At 43.3% G+C, this 16231-nt stretch overlaps 1 pseudogene; it reads left to right on the top strand.

The window, feature by feature from the left end:
• The first annotated feature begins 223 nt into the window (after positions 1-223).
• Positions 224-341, top strand: LOC126163871 (5S ribosomal RNA; annotated as a pseudogene).
• The last annotated feature ends 15890 nt before the right edge of the window (positions 342-16231 follow it).

The following is a 16231-nucleotide window of genomic DNA, read 5'->3' as shown; positions in this document are numbered from 1 at the left end:
CAAGCGTAACCAAACTATCCAAGTTGCGAGAGGTCACGGGTCTCTCAGTCCTCGAATGATCCTCTGGCTTAATACCTTGCAAGACAGTGTCAACAACCTGAAACTCATACAGCTGTAGGTCAAAAGCTATGGCTGCGATACGTATTTCATTAACATAGTAAACTTCTTCCTCATCCCAATTCTGAACCAGAAAAAAATTATAATTGACTAGGTCGCTCTTTGTGGCAACGGCCTTGCCGCAGTGGATACACCGGTTCCCGTTAGATCACCGAAGGTAAGCGCTGTCGGGCGTGGACGGCACTTGGATGGGTGACCATCCTGGCCGCCATGCATTGTTGCCATTTTTCGTGGTGCACTCATCCTTGTGATGCCAGTTGAGGAGCTACTCGACCGAATAGTAGCGCCTCCGGTCACAGAAAACCATCATAACGACCGGGAGAGCTGTGTGCTGAACATGTGCCTCTCCTATCCGCATCCTCAACTAAGGATGACACGGAGGTCCGATGGTCCCGATGGGCCACTTGTGGACTGAAGACGGAGTGCTTGCTCTTTACCCTCAGACAAATGCTCCCTCAGAACCTACACATGCAATTCTTTTAAGGACCCACTTCTATCTAACACTGTCCTGACCATTTCAGCCAAGGACCCCTGACATCAAAGAAAGATCGACTGGAAAACGGTTTTGCATGAGATCTTGAAAACCTTGACTTGCTCGTCTAGTTTAACGAAAAATCACAAGAAAACTAACTCCTGCTGTGTGTCAACAGCGAGGCGTTTTATGCCACATAACGCTCTTAGAAAAGGACTGGACAATTTAGGAAATCCGACGGGAGGTTTCTGTATGACAGGAAGAATTCCTGACGTTTGGTAACTTCAGTTTTCCTGCAATCACTAACCCTTGATCGTCCTCGCACTCTAAGGTGCTCAAACCAACCTGCAAGTTGTCCACCCTGTTATATGACCAGTCAAACGCAGGTTTGAGCTGAAGATCAGGACCACCACCACTAAATCTTCCATCCGTATTAACCAGTGCACAATTTGAGCCTGCATCTGATACAGTTGGGCACAGGACGGAACAGTGGTATTTAGGAACTGAAGGGTCTGTTGAAGTTCAGAGAGGGAAGCGGCAGAATATGGAAGGCCGATGCTCTTCTGTTCTATGTGCTTCGTCGTCACCTGTAATGGAGCCCGCTATGGTCGCAGGTTCGAATCCTGCCTCGGGCATGGATGTTTGTGATGTCCTTAGGTTAGTTAGGTTTAACTAGTTCTAAGTTCTAGAGGACTAATGACCTCAGCAGTTGAGTCCCATAGTGCTCAGAGCCATTTGAACCATTTTGTAATGGAGCCCTAACAGCTGGGCGAAGTCGTACTGATTTGAGGTGCATTGAAGTTCTAAGGCCTCCGATTTTTTTTCTCCGGACTGGAAAGAGATAGAAACATGTGCACTGTTTTAAAATGAGGCCGCGATCATTGTCAATACGTCCCAGAGATGGCAGCACCGTACGGCAGATGGAATTTTACCGCCAGCGGCGAGAATGAGAACTGTTTTAAATACTTAAAATGGCGGCGTTTTCCTTACTTGAACAGTGTGCAATCATTCGTTTTCTGAATTTGCATGGTGTGAAACCAATTGAAATTCATCGACAGTTGAAGGAGACATGTGGTGATGGATTTATGGATGTGTCGAAAGTGGGTTCGAGGGTGTGACAGTTTAATAAAGGCAGAACATTGTGTGAAGACAAACCGAAACAACCTCGGGCTCGCACAAGCCGGTCTGACGACATGATCGAGAAAGTGGAGAGAACTGTTTTGGGGGATCGCCGAATGGCTGTTGAACAGATCGCCTCCAGAGTTGGCATTTCTGACGGTTCTGTGCACACAATCCTGCATGACGACCAGAAAATGCGAAAAGTGTCATCCAGGTCGGTGCCACGAATGCTGACGGACGACCACATGGCTGCCCGTGTGGCATGTTGCCAAGCAATGTTGACGCGCAACGACAGCATGAATGGGACTTTCTTTTCGTCGGTTGTGACAATAGATGAGACGTGGCTGCCATTTTTCAATCCAGAAACAAAGCGCCAGTCAGCTCGATGGAACCACACAGATTCACCGCCACCAAAAAAAAAATTCGGGTAACCGCCAGTGCTGAAAAAATGATGGTGTCCATGTTCTGGGAAAACGAGGGCGTAATCCTTACCCGTTGCGTTCCAAAGGGCACTACGGTAATAGATGCATCCTACGAAAATGTTTTGAAGAACAAATTCCTTCCTGCACTGCAACAAAAACGTCCGGGAAGGGCTGCGCGTGTGCTGTTTCACCAAGACAACGCACCCGCACATCGAGCTAACGTTACGCAACAGTTTCTTTGTGATAACAACTTTGAAGTGATTCCTCATGCTCCCTACTCACCTGACCTGGCTCCTAGTGACTTTTGGCTTTTTCCAACGATGAAAGACACTCTCCGTGGCCGCACATTCACCAGCCGTGCTGCAATTGCCTCAGCGATTTTCCAGTGGTCAAAACAGACTCCTAAAGAAGCCTTCGCCGCTGCCATGGAATCATGGCGTCAGCGTTGTGAAAAATGTCTACCTTTGCAGGGCGATTACATCGAGAAGTAACGCCAGTTTCATCGATTGCAGGTGAGTAGTTAGTTAGAAAAAACATGGGAGGCCTTAGAACTTGAATGCACCTCGTAGTTCAGGGACCTCTTCATCTATGGTTAATCGATGGATGTGGCACTCAGACTTTTGCTGTTCCTTCCTTAGACAGCCCACTCTGACCATGACCCTAGACTCCCTGTGGAACAGAACGCACCTAGAACCCAGATTTCAGAGCAACAGCAATTGTGTCTAAACACGAAAGGTACATAATAGAGTATTAAACTGAAGCTAAATGCAGTAACATGAACAACGCTGAATAGATTTCATTTGTTCATCACAAAGACAATCCACGCTCTGGTACCAGAATGTAATGCAGTATCCATGTCGGGCTGTGTCTGGCAGGAAGGCCTGGGCCAAAAAGAGACTGAACGTCAGTCACGTTGTGAACTTTATTTTGACAGAACATACTAAGACTTATTATTCATCTACTGGAAAAACACGGCCCGCGGCATTGACTACTAATAAACCGAGTAATTTACAATCATAAAACGGTAACAGGTTGATTACTAGCAAACAGATTGAATAGAACAATAAAAACTGTAGCGTAAAACAAAACAGCTATTTTTTTTTCTCGAAAGAAAGATTAACATTTAAAATCCAAAATAGACGTATATCCCATGAATAAGCACGATCTGAGGAAATTGCGGAGATGCGCAAGGCAAGCAAGAGAAATAAATAGACAAGCCTGATATTAAATAATGTGTCCTTAATGGTATAAATACTCAGTCAGAACCTTCAGGAAATTAACAGACCTTTAATCTCCTAGTGTTTTGCCAGTTAAGAAACCAACAGTGCATACAAGGAGTACGATTGAGATAAAAAAAATAAATCGCCGTCCTGTACAAGCCTGTCTTGGCAAAGTGTCGGATTGGTTAAGTGTTGCAGAAGCACCTGCACCCAGCTGGCCGTTCGGTCGAGTGCGGACTTGGCACCGCATTCGGATGTTGCACCTGCTCTATTAACCAGGCTGATTTCACACAAGCCCACCAAACGATACACAAATGCCAGCCTAATTAACAGATTAATACAGAATTTAGTACAGGAATTGGGCCAGACCTCTACTATAGACCGAACGCCGCTGCACAACAGTCAAAATTCCAGAGACAAGTAAATAATTTTTCTCTGAGTTAACAGAGTCAAATAAATACAATATGTAAGGCTGCCAAAATGTAAACACAGTTCCTAATCCAATTACGGAGCAGGCACTTCGACTGCCAACCACAAATTCTACCAAACTCGGCCCACATGGGTGAGGGGTAAACAAGTAACGGGCACATTAAGCTGAGCACTAAACCCCTATCTAATGTGATCCGTTCGTTAAGGAACCCTATGACCAACAGTAAACAGAACATAATCTTGTGAATAACATTACATATACGTATAAGATAGTAGTAACAAACAAAAAATAAAGTCCTCACTGAGAGAGACTTAATTATTAGGATTAGGAGGCCACCTTTACAAATGATGTTAAAACACTATTGAACTAGGTAGTATAAACCCCCAATAAGAAAATACGCGAGATTGTGCGCTCCAGTAAGAGTACACGCCGGACGTAGCACATGAAAGTAAACCACGTGACATACATTGAAGAGCCAATGAACCTGGTACACCTGCCTTAATATCGTGTAGGGCGCTCGGAAGCACGCAGAAGTGCCGCAACGTGACTGAGCATGGACTCGACTAATGTCTGAAGTAGTGCTGGAGGCAACTGATACCATGAATCCTGCAGGGCTGTCCATAAATCCGTAAGAGTACGAGGGGTTGGAAATCTCTTCTGAACAGCACATTGCAAAGCATCCCAGATATGTTCAATAGAGTCCATGTCTGGGAAGTTTGCTCTGTAGCAATTCTGAAAGTGTGGGGTGTCGCTTTGTGCTGCTTCAATTGTCTAAGCCCGTCAGAATGTACAATGGACATGAATGGATCCAGGTGATCAGACAAGATGCTTACTACGTGTCACCTGTCGGAGTCGTATCTAGACGTATCTAACCCCGAGCGAACTGTTTCACCTGCCCCGTGTTGTCGTCATTCGCCTCGTCTTCGATCTCCGCGCGAACAACGCCTTCTGAAGCAAAGATGTTCTAGTAGGGACCGCTGACCGGCCTGTCGATCCTACGACGATTCAGGTGTTGTATAGTGACGTTTTACACCTTTATATGTGAACGTGGTTACAAATGTGTGTTGATCGTCCAAAGTTTTATCTGATGTACGATTCTTGTTGAGACTCACCCTTTCAGCATCACATACGTGGTGAAAACAGAGCGTTCTCCCGGTAGCGTTAGCTTCTGAAAGTATTAGACGCCTCATATAATCTGATGAAAAGTGTTAGGAAGGGTATTTAGTCACCAAGTGTTATTGGTGTGGTCTTCAGACCAGAGACTGGTATGATGCAGCTCTCAAAGCTACTCTATCCTGCGCAAGCCTCTTCATCTCCCAGTACATACTGCAGCCTACATCCTTCTGAATCTGCTTAGTGTATTCATTCTTGGTCTTCCTCTACCATTTTTACCCTCCACGCTGTCCTCCAGTACCAAATTGATGAAACCTTGATGCCTCAGAAAACGTCCTACCAACCGATCCCTCCTTCTAGTCAAATTGTGCCACAAATTTCTCTCCTTTCCAATTCTATTCAGTACCTCCTCATTAGTTAATGACCTACTCATCTAATCTCCAACATTCTTCTGTAGCATCAAATTTCGAAAGCTTTTATTCTCTTCTTGTCCAAACTATTTATCGTCAACGTTTCACATCCATACATGGCTACACTCCATACAAATACTTTCAGAAACGACTTACTGACACTTAAATCTATACTCGATGTTAACAAACTTCTCTTCTTTAGGAACGCTTTCTTTGCCATTACCAGTCTACATTTTATATCCTCTGTACTTCGACCATCATCAGTTATTTTGCTCCCAAAATAGCAAAACTCCTTTACTACTTTAAGTGTCTCACTTCCTAATCTAATTCCCTCATCATCACCCGATTTAATTGGCCACATTCCATTATCCTCGTTTTGCTTTTATTGATGTTCATCTTATATCCTTCTTTCAAGACACTGTGCATTCCGTTAAACTGCTCTTCCAGATCCTTTGCTGTCTCTGAAAGAATTACAATGTCATCGGCAATCCTCAAAGTTTTTATTTATTCTCCGTGGATTTTAATTCCTACTCCTATCACACCCGTCGACTCTTATAACTGCCTTCTGGTTTCTGTACAAACTGTAAACAGCCTTTCGCTCCCTGGTTTTGACCCCTTACACCTTCAGAATTTTAAAGAGAGTATATCAGTCAACATTGTCAAAAGCTTTCTCTAAGTTTACAAATGCAAGAAACGTAGGTTTGCCTTTCCTTAATGTATCTTCTCAGGTAAGTCGTAGGGTCAGTATTGCCTCATGTGTTCCAACATTTCTACGGAATCCAAAGTATTTTCGTAATATTTTCCACAATTACATCGCCTTTGTATAGCCCCTCTATACAGGGTGATACAAAAAGGTACGGCCAAACTTTCAGGAAACATTCCTCATACACATAGAAAGAAAATATGTTATGTGGACATGTGTTCGGAAACGCTTACTTTCCATGTTAGAGCTCATTTTATTACTTCTCTTCAAATCACATTAATCATGGAATGGAAACACACAGCAACAAAACGGTGCGAGGATACATGCATCCACCCTCCGTCGCATGGAATCCCTGATGCGCCGATGCAGCGCTGGAGAATGGCGTACTGTATCACAGCCGTCCACATTACGAGCACGAAGAGTCTCTGCATTTGGTGGCGGGGTTGCGTAGACAAGAGCTTCCAAATGCCCCCATAAATGAAAGTCAAGAGGGTTGAGGTCACGAGAGCGTGGAGACCATGGAATTGGTCCGCCTCTACCAATCCATCGGTCACCGAATCTGTTGTTGAGAAGCATACGAATACTTCGATTGAGATGTGCAGGAGCTGCATCGTGCATGAAACACATGTTGTGTCCTACTTGTAAAGGCACATGTTCTAGCAGCACAGGTAGAGTATCCCGTATGAAATCATGTTAACGTGCTCCATTGAGCGTAGGTGGAAGAACATGGGGCCCAATCAAGACATCACCAACAATGCCTGCCCAAACGTTCACAGAAAATCTGTGTTGATGACGTGATTGCTCATTTGCGTGCGGATTCTCGTCAGCCCACGCATGCTGATTGTGAAAATTTACAATCTGATCACGTTGGAATGAATCCCCATCCGTAAAGAGAACATTTGCACTGCAATGAGGATTGACACATTGTTGGATGAACCATTTGCAGAAGTGTACCCGTGGAGGCCAATCAGCTGCTGATAGTGGCTGCACACGCTGTACATGGTACGGAAAAACTGGTTCTCCCGTAGCACTCTCCATACAGTGACGTGGTCAACGTTACCTTGTACAGCAGCAACTTCTCTAACGCTGACATTAGGGCTGTCGCCAGCTGCACGAAGAATTGCCTCGTCCATTGCAGGTGTCCTCGTCGTTCTAGGTCTTCCCCAGTCGCGAGTCATAGGCTGGAATATTCCGTGCTCCCTAAGACGCCGATCGATTCCTTCGAACGTCTTCCTGTTGGGACACCTTCGTTCTGGAAATATGTCTCGATACAAACGTACCGCGCCACGGCTATTGCCCCGTTCTAATCCATAAATCAAATGGGCATCTGCCAACTCCGCATTTGTAAACATTGCACTGACTGCAAAACCACGTTCGTGATGAACACTAACCTGTTGATGCTACGTACTGATTGCTTGATGCTAGTACTGTAGAGCAATGAGCCGCATGTCACCACAAGCACCGAAGTCAACATTACCTTCCTTAAATTGGGCCAACTGGCAGTGAATCGAGGAAGTACAGTACATACTGACGAAACTAAAATGAGCTCTAACATGGAAATTAAGCCTTTCCGGACACATGTCCACATAACATCTTTTCTTTATTTCTGTGTGAGGAATGTTTCCTGACAGTTTGGCCGTACCTTTTGTAACACTCTGTATACTCCTTCCATCTATGCCTCTACATCTTTACATTTGTCCTCTAGCCATCCCTCCTTAGCCATTTTGCACTTCCTGTCGATCTCATTTTTGAAACATTTGTATTCCTTTTTGCCTACTTCATTTACTGCACCTTTATATTTTCTCCTTTCAACAACTAAATTCAGTATATCTTCTGTTACCCAAGGATTTTTACTAACCCTCGTCTTTTTACCTACTTGATCCTCTGCTGCCTTCACTATTTCATCTCTCAAAGCTACCCATTCTTCTTCTACTGAATTTCTTTTCCCCGTTCTTGTCAGCACTTCCATAATTCCTTCTCTGAAACTCTCTTCAACCTCTGGTTCTTTCGCTTTATCCAGGTCCCATCTCCTCAAATTCCCACATTTTTGCAGTTTCTTCAGTTTTAATCGACAGTTCATAAACAATAGATTGTGGTCAGAGGCCACATCTGCCCCTGGAAATGTCTTTCAATTTAAAACCTGGTTCCTAAATCTTTGTTTTAGAGTTATGTATTCTATCTGAAACCCTCCAGTGTCTCCAGGCCTCTTCCATGTATACAACCTTCTTTTATGATTCTTGAACCAAGTGTTAGCTGTGGTTATATAAGCCACGAATGGTGTAAGAAAAGTGGTCCAACTAAAACATTCATATTTCTTTACGTACTACACGAATATGTAACAAAAATGGGGGTTCCTACTTAAAAAAAACGCTGTTGATATCCAATTGACCTATGGCAGCGCCATCTAGCGGGCCAACCATAGCTCCATCTGATTTCCCCCTTCAAGCTAGACAAGTTTCATTCTTTGTAGTTTTTTCGTTTGACGCTTATTTCGTGAGATATGTGGCCCGTTCACGATCAATGGACCACCTCGTACACTCCGACGTTTCATCACTCTGTAGAGACTCTTTTTGACTGTTGGATCGCTGACAAAATTCTGAAAAACTGTACAGTGTGTTTCACAGTCATATTACACGCTTCCAGAAGCCATAGAGAGGACTTAATAGATAATCATTTGGTAATGAACCCGCTTCCGGAAATGTTCCATTCGGATACAAAATAAGTTTGAATATCGGATTACTTTCGAATGTACCTCTTTACGGTGCGTACACAAATTGAGAAGAGGGCACAGTCGTCAGTCTCTGTTGTACATAGGACATCACATACCATTTTTGTCCGATTACAAAAACGGCTACGAGAAACTATTGCGTTCGCAAATACAAGGTTTGATTTTGGTACCGCACGGACGCTCCACACTCATGACTTTTCAAAGGACGTCTTTCGTCTCTTAGAAGGAAAGATGACGACGAGTACTCGAAATACTGCCCATGCTACGCGTTCTTACAGAGAAAACGTGCCATATCTCGTTGTCTCGTCTCTGTGCGTACCGTGAAGAGAGAGACGTGAACGAGATGTGATTTCCACACATTTTTTTCCAGGCAAATGGTATATTTGCGGACATAGATTCCTTACCAGAACTTCATCCCTTCTCCAATACCTACAACTTATGACAAGAGCCGGCCGCGGTGGTCTAGCGGTTCTGGCGCTGCAGTCCGGACCCACGGGACTGCTACGGTCGCAGGTTCGAATCCTGCCTCGGGCATGGGTGTGTGTGATGTCCTTAGGTTAGTTAGGTTTAAGTAGTTCTAAGTTCTAGGGGACTTATGACCTAAGATGTTGAGTCCCATAATGCTCAGAGCCAGCCATTATGACAAGAATTGTGAAGCACCCTGTGTATTTAATTTGAAGAATACAGTCTACAAAATCTCCAAATGATTCCCTTTGTATTCATTAAAGTGTGGGTCTATCGGTTCCAGATATCCGTTAAGTATCGGTAATTCGTATCATTATGGAAAATAAACGTATTGTTTATTATTAATTATTATTATTAATTAATATTTATTATGTATCAAGACGTCAGTTGAAATTATTATAGAGGAAATAATTTTGAAATAGTTTAAATGTAACATAAATTTAACAGAAGAATGAAACGTATTATCATCGAATGGTTTGTGATGCCCTGAAATTGACGTGTTAGCAAGAAAATTATGGGAATGATACCATCTGATTTTTGAAAACATCCTTTTTTGTCAATTTCCTTCCCCAAACATGTTTCATCTCATCAGTGATAACATCAATTAATACTTATTTCTACTTCAGATTAGAAAACCTTAATATTTTAACAATAAATGTGTGGACTGGAATATTAGCCTTAAACATTTGTTGTTGCTATCGCTAGTTTTACTTTCATTTTCCTTAATTGGCAATTTTGTTGATGAACAGGACATGCTTGCCTTTCAATCTAGGTAGAATGACATCTGAAACAACATGACACCTCAGTCTTCCGAACTCCATCATGGGTGCAGGGATCAGTTCAAATTCGTAATGTGTAACATTGTCTGAAGGAGGTCATGACAAAACAGTTTTTCATATATCATCACAAGACTGAAACCGTCTCGGTTACTACAAGCGGTCCTTAATGTTCCCATGCGGAACTGAACACTGCAACACTCAAAGAAGTGTTAGTATGGTTGAATAGTTGTGGACAGAGGAAATGGAGAGGAAACTGGATCTTTAAAAGTGGAGTCTGAATTAAGGAAAAAGGGGATGGGAGGACCCATCAATATAACTTTCTCTTCACACAACCTGTTTATTTAACAGTATATAACCTAAAATGTTTTTTAACAAAATGAAAAGAATTGCAAAATTCTTTTCACCTTAAACCTTAAGTTGAATAAGCTTTTACAAAAGAAATCTGAAGTGCAGTATTGCAAAAACAGCAAACAATGTGACAATAATTACAAGACGGCCGAACCTTCAGTGTGCCGTTATCAGGTGTATACAACCGCGCAGGACATAGTCTTTCTTATTAAATGCCCTTCTGCAACCCATGAAAACTACATAAGCTCCAAAAGAGTGATTCAGTTACTCAAAACAGAGGACGTAACTTTAAATTCGAAAGCTGTATGGCGACAGGTTCGGGGTTAAGATATGCACCTGTGCTTCAAGGTTAAACAGATTAAGGAACAATATGAAAATGGTAAGGTTTTCTTAAAATCAACCGACCTCTTAATTTCAATCGGCATCCAATGTGTGACTGGATCCCAACTAGTCCATTTTGACAATTTTATTTTGACTGAAGCCCTGGTAAGAGTTGGCTGTTAATATTTTCAAAGTTAAACTGAACGCCAGTTATTAAGACCGCTCTGATGGAACGTATTCGAAAATTACTTGTGAACACTTATTAGAGGAGAACTCACGCGGCGGAACCATAAGATCCAGCCAAAATACACTAGTAATGACCCGGTCTTTCAAACACACCAATGAACACCTTAGCGCACCAGGTTCTTCAGATTATAACTAAGTACTGAGAAATGCAATTACAATCAAAGAATTTAACCGCTTAACATCTAAATCTAACAACAAGGTTTCTCTTTTGTTTAACGGAAACCTGTGCCTTAGTACAATTGTTCCAGCTGTATTTACGACCAGGAGGTGATTCATTACAGCGTTAATGATCGGAAAGGAAAGGCAATATAATAGCAGGGCAAATTTTCAAACGACAACTAGTGTCTTAGTACAATACTACGGCCTATATTTACGACCAAAGACCCGACCGAGTAAAATTCTGAGGGTCGTGTACAAACCAGGAAATAATAAGTAGGCAACGACACAAATCACCACAAGGATTACAGAACGTTACTCCCCTTTATCAACACGCAGTTCCACGGATCCACGGTGCGTCGCAGCGGTTACTGAGTTGTGCCGATGAAAGCCAGGTAGAAGAGGGCAGCCAGGCGACGAGCGGTCGTCCGACACGAATGGTCCCAACCAACCGACGGGATGTCGGCCTGCTGCTTGTAGTCGAGGCTTCCCCGGGTGAAGTGCTCCGGTGTCTTCGCTCTGTGCAGGCCCTCCTTGAAGAGCGCCAGCTCATGGCTTCAGCCCCCGCCCCCCCCCCCCCCCACCCCTGACTTCATGACCACCTCTTGTCGCGACGCTACCGCCAATACCCAAATTTCGTGCCTCTCTCTCTTCTTTTCCTTTATTGTAATTTTAAAACGTTTACAGAAAGGCAGACCGGCAGCGACCTATCTATGCCTCTCTTCAGCCACAGAAGAAACATACATAAAACAGGAAGACATATTCTAAGTAGGCTGTTTATGTTTTCTTATTGTCAACGTTACGTAGCGCTCTATATGAAAATCACTTGCTGTGCTGTGTGCAGTCTGTGGCTAGTTTGCATTGTTGTCGTAATCTCTACCAGGACTACAGTGGGTCTACTCTGTGATGACCTACCTACCAATCTTCTTCAAAACGTCGAATGACTCTGCTGTGGGTTTGCTCTATTGTGGCCCATTGCCTGTCTGCATGTCAAGAGTCAGCACTGTCTTTCCGTTGGAAGGACAACACTACTTCTTCAAGATTGCATGGAAATCCACTACTTCTGTGTGCAATTTTTTTACTAATGAGACTTTGTGAAAAAAAAAACTGTAATTACTATTATGATGAATGATCAGGACTATCTTTATGGACTGTGAGAAAATTTTAGCTTTTGACCAACATTGTATTAATAAGTGTGTGCATTTGATATCTTTCTTACTGTAATTATGAAAAAATTTTTCAAATCTGTATTGGCCACTCCCCAAAAAAATTTGTAAAATTTTTTGTGGGGAGCGTGGGGGCTATGTAAGTAGGCTGTTTATGTTTTCTTATTGGCAACGTTACGTAGCGCTCTATATGAAAATCACTGGCTGTGCTGTGTGCAGTCTGTGGCTAGTTTGCATTGTTGTCTGCCATTGTAGTGTTGGGCAGCTGGATGTTAACAGCGCATAGCGTTGCGCAGTTGGAGGTGAGCCGCCAGCAGTGGTGGATGTGGGAAATGAGATGGCGGATTTTTGAGTAGAGAATGGATATTATGAACTGCTATGTATATTATGCTTTTTCAACACTATTAAGGTAAATACATTGTTTGTTCTCTATTAAAATCTTTCATTTGCTAACTATGCCTATCAGTAGTTAGTGCCTTCAGTAGTTTGAATCTTTTATTTAGGTGGCAGGAGTATTTATAGCAGTAAAGAATTCAATAATATCCAGTGAAGTTATTAGCGAATGCGAATGTGAAATAATCTGGGTTAAGCTAAGTATCAAAGGTGGGTCAGATATGATAGTCGGATGCTTCTATAGACCACCTGCATCAGCAACCGTAGTAGTTGAGCGCCTCAGAGAGAACCTGCAGAACGTCGTGAAGAAGTTTCGTGATCATACTATTGTAATAGGGGGAGACTTCAATCTACCAGTTATAGAATGGGATAGTCACACAATCAGAACTGGAGCCAGGGACAGAGACTCTTGTGACATTATCCTGACTGCCTTGTCCGAGAATTACTTCGAGCAGATAGTTAGAGAACCAACTCGTGAAGCTAACGTTTTAGACATCATAGCAACAAATAGACCGGAACTTTTCGACTCCGTGAATGTAGAAGAGGGTATCAGTGATCATAAGTCAGTGGTTGCATCAATGACTACAAGTGTAATAAGAAATGCCAAGAAAGGAAGGAAAATATATTTGCTTAACAAGAGTGATAGGGCACAAATCGCAGAATATCTGAGTGACCACCATCAAACGTTCATTTCTGAGGAAGAGGATGTGGAACAAAAATGGAAAAAATTCAGAAACATCGTCCAGTACGCCTTAGATAAGTTCGTACCGACTAAGGTCCAAAGCGAGGGGAAAGATCCACCGTGGTATAACAATCATGTACGAAAGGTACTACGGAAACAAAGAAAGCTTCATCATAGGTTTAAGAGTAGTCGAATCATAGCTGATAAGGAAAAGCTGAACGAAGCGAAAAAGAGCGTAAAGAGAGCAATGAGAGAAGCATTCAACGAATTCGAACATAAAACATTGGCAAACAATCTAAACAAGAACCCTAAAAAGTTTTGGTCATATGTAAAATCGGTAAGCGGATCTAAATCCCCTATTCAGTCACTCGCTGACCACGATGGCACCGAAACAGAGGACGACCGAAGAAAGGCAGAAATACTGAATTCAGTGTTCCGAAACTGTTTCACGGCGGAAAATCGTAACACGGTCCCTGACTTCTGCCGTCGCACGGACGCCAAAATGGAAAATATTGAAATAAACGATATCGGAATTGAAAAGCATCCGGACCAGACGAGATACCCTTAAGATTCTACAGTGATTATGCTAAAGAACTTGCCCCCTTTCTATCAGCAATTTATCGTAGATCGCTGGAAGAACGTAAAGTACCTAGCGACTGGAAGAAAGCGCAGGTCGTTCCCATTTTCAAGAAGGGTCATAAATCAGATGCGAATAATTATAGGCCTATTTCGCTTACGTCAATCTGTTGTAGAATAATGGAACATGTTTTGTGTTCTCGTATTATGACGTTCTTAGATAATACAAATCTCCTTCATCATAACCAACATGGATTCCGCAAACAGAGATCATGTGAAACTCAGCTCGCCCTATTTGCCCAAGAAATTCACAGTGCCGTAGACACTGGCGAGCAGATTGATGCCGTATTCCTGGACTTCAGGAAGGCATTTGATACGGTTCCGCACTTACGTTTAATGAAAAAAATACGAGCTTACGGAATATCGGACCAGGTTTGTGATTGGATTCAGGATTTCCTAGAAGAAAGAACACAGCATGTCATTCTTAACGGTTCAAAATCTGCAGATGTAGAGGTAATTTCGGGAGTACCGCAAGGAAGCGTGATAGGACCTTTATTGTTTACAATATACATAAATGACTTAGTTGACAACATCGGTAGCTCCGTGAGGCTATTTGCAGATGACACGGTTGTCTACAAGAAAGTAGCAACATCAGAAGACTCGTACGTACTCCAGGAAGACCTGCAGAGGATTAATGCATGGTGCGACAGCTGGCAGCTTTCCCTAAACGTAGATAAATGTAATATAATGCGCATACATAGGGGCAGAAATCCATTCCAGTACGATTATGCCATAGGTGGTAAATCATTGGAAGCGGTAACGACCGTAAAATACTTAGGAGTTACTATCCGGAGCGATCTGAAGTGGAATGATCACATAAAACAAATAGTGGGAAAAGCAGGCGCCAGGTTGAGATTCATAGGAAGAATTCTAAGAAAATGTGACTCATCGACGAAAGAAGTAGCTTACAAAACGCTTGTTCGTCCGATTCTTGAGTATTGCTCATCAGTATGGGACCCTTACCAGGTTGGATTGATAGAAGAGATAGACATGATCCAGCGAAAAGCAGCGCGATTCGTCATGGGGACATTTAGTCAGCGCGAGAGCGTTACGGAGATGCTGAACAAGCTCCAGTGGCGGACACTTCAAGAAAGGCGTTACGCAATACGGAGAGGTTTATTATCGAAATTACGAGAGAGCACATTCCGGGAAGAGATGGGCAACATATTACTACCGCCCACATATATCTCGCGTAATGATCACAACGAAAAGATCCAAGAAATTAGAGCAAATACGGAGACTTACAAGCAGTCGTTCTTCCCACGCACAATTCGTGAATGGAACAGGGAAGGGGGGATCAGATAGTGGTACAATAAGTACCCTCCGCCACACACCGTAAGGTGGCTCGCGGAGTATAGATGAAGATGTAGATGTAGTGGCGCTCGCTGTATTGCAGTAGTTCGGGTAACGAAGATTTTTGGTGAGGTAAGTGATTTGTGAAAGGTACAGGTTAATGTTAGTCAGGGCCATTCCTTTGAAGGGATTTCTGAAAGTCAGATTGCGTTGCGCTAAAACATATTGTGTGTCAGTTTAAGCACAGTCTTGTATAAATGTTCAAAGGGGACGTTTCAATATAAACAAACATACGGTACATGGAGGATAAAAACAGGAGACATAGATATTAAAATAAATGAAGGCGTTCATAGACGCACTGTTTGTATAAAAACGTTCAGCACTGTACACAACAGAGACAGAGTTTCACACGTGAACGGAAGAGCACTGAAGGAGAGACACTGCGTAACTGAGGGGAAGACAAAAATTAGCACAGTAGCGACGATCTCCAGCGCACTAAAAACGTACTGTGCACACGAAAAAGCTGGGGCTTGCCAGTGGGAAGAGGTGTGGGTAGGAGGGAGGGGGGAAGATGCAAGTGGGAGAGAAGAAGGGAGGGAGAAGGGAGAGGGTAGGGGGGGTGTGGAAGCCTGGGGAGGGGGGAAGGGAGGGAGGGAGGAGGGGGCAGGAAGTGTGTAGGGAGAGAAGGGAAAGAGGGTTCACTGGAGAAAAAACACAGGAGGGGAAAGGGGAGTATCAAAACTGATAAGAGGGGTAGATGGAGGGGACAGGGCATAATCAGGGATGGGGAGTTGGCGGGAGCCACCTTGGGCAAAGGTATGGAGTGTGGTAAGATGGAGAGCAGTTGGGATGCAGGTGTACAGGTGTGGCAACAGACAGGTGTAGGAAAAGATGGGAGAGCTAGGCAGGTGAGGGGGATCACGTTTACGGGAGGTATAAAGGATCCATTCCATTCAAGGAAAGGGGGGGGGGTGTGGGAAAGGAATTAAGTCATAGATGATCCACTTGGGGG

Source organism: Schistocerca cancellata, chromosome 2 (genome assembly GCF_023864275.1).
Source record: "Schistocerca cancellata isolate TAMUIC-IGC-003103 chromosome 2, iqSchCanc2.1, whole genome shotgun sequence".
Lineage (NCBI taxonomy): Eukaryota > Metazoa > Arthropoda > Insecta > Orthoptera > Acrididae > Schistocerca > Schistocerca cancellata.
Note: the sequence above shows the minus strand (reverse complement) of the source record. Positions and strands in the feature narration are given on the sequence as shown.